The sequence below is a fragment of the Rhagoletis zephyria genome, unplaced genomic scaffold, assembly GCF_001687245.7.
Source record: "Rhagoletis zephyria isolate East Lansing unplaced genomic scaffold, Rhagoletis_zephyria_1.1 Rzeph_scaffold_02945, whole genome shotgun sequence".
NCBI lineage: Eukaryota > Metazoa > Arthropoda > Insecta > Diptera > Tephritidae > Rhagoletis > Rhagoletis zephyria.
In genome coordinates this window covers 14,360-15,392 of record NW_016160029.1, presented here as the reverse complement: position 1 = coordinate 15,392, position 1,033 = coordinate 14,360, and positions in this window count along the sequence as shown.

Below are 1,033 nucleotides of genomic sequence, written 5' to 3'. Positions count from 1 at the left end.
AGAGTTTAAATAGCGGCAAATCATAGTAGTGATAGTAGTTGGTTGAATAAGGAAAATGAATTAGCAACAAGAGTTCACGGGATGTACATAGCTCAGTGGTTAACGCTTCTGACTTTGAACATCGAATTCGCAGGTTCGATCCCTGCTGAAGTCTAGAAAAAGAAGTCTGATGAGGAGATGTGGTGATCTCCGAAATAGTGCTATAACTTCTACCGCTTAGACTTTGTTGCTTTTTCAATTTTTCCTAATAAACAATCGTGGTACAAAGCTCAATAAAAATATTAAAAATAAAATGTTAACAAGCCACAATAACATTGACAAATACATAGTTTAGGAAGAGCCTGCCTGAAACTATACAAAAAAGCAAATAAGCAAATGGATGTATAGAATTGACAACAACCACGCTGTAGAGTTTAAATAGCGGCAAATCATAGTAGTGATAGTAGTTGGTTGAATAAGGAAAATGAATTAGCAACAAGAGTTCACGGGATGTACATAGCTCAGTGGTTAATGCTTCTGATTTTGAACATCGGTTACGCAGGTTCGATCCCTGCTGGAGTCTAGAAAAAAGAAGTCTGATGAAGAGATGTGGTGATATCCGAAATGGCTGCTATAACTTCTACCGCTTAGACTTTGTTGCTTTTTCAATTATTCATAATAAACAATCGTGGTACAAAGCTCATTAAAAATATTAAAAATTTAAATTTTAAATTTCATTTTCATTTTGCACAAAATTTTCTATACCTAGCAATTCTAATATCTAATGTCTTTACAACGAACGGCATGTGTAAATAAAGTCAAAAACGTGAAATGATCAGTAAATTCACAGTGGACGCATATTTTTTTTTATAAAAAATGAGTAGTATAATAGATTTAGAAATATTTTTTTCCCCAAGATGCAGCGCGTTTCAGAAGTGGCGGATCCATAACTTTCCAAAAAATCGCGTTTAAAACTTCGAAGCCAGCATGAAGTAGGCAGTATTAAGTTTAGCGTTCTTTAATGCGGATTGATCGCTTTACTTCAGAACTTTTC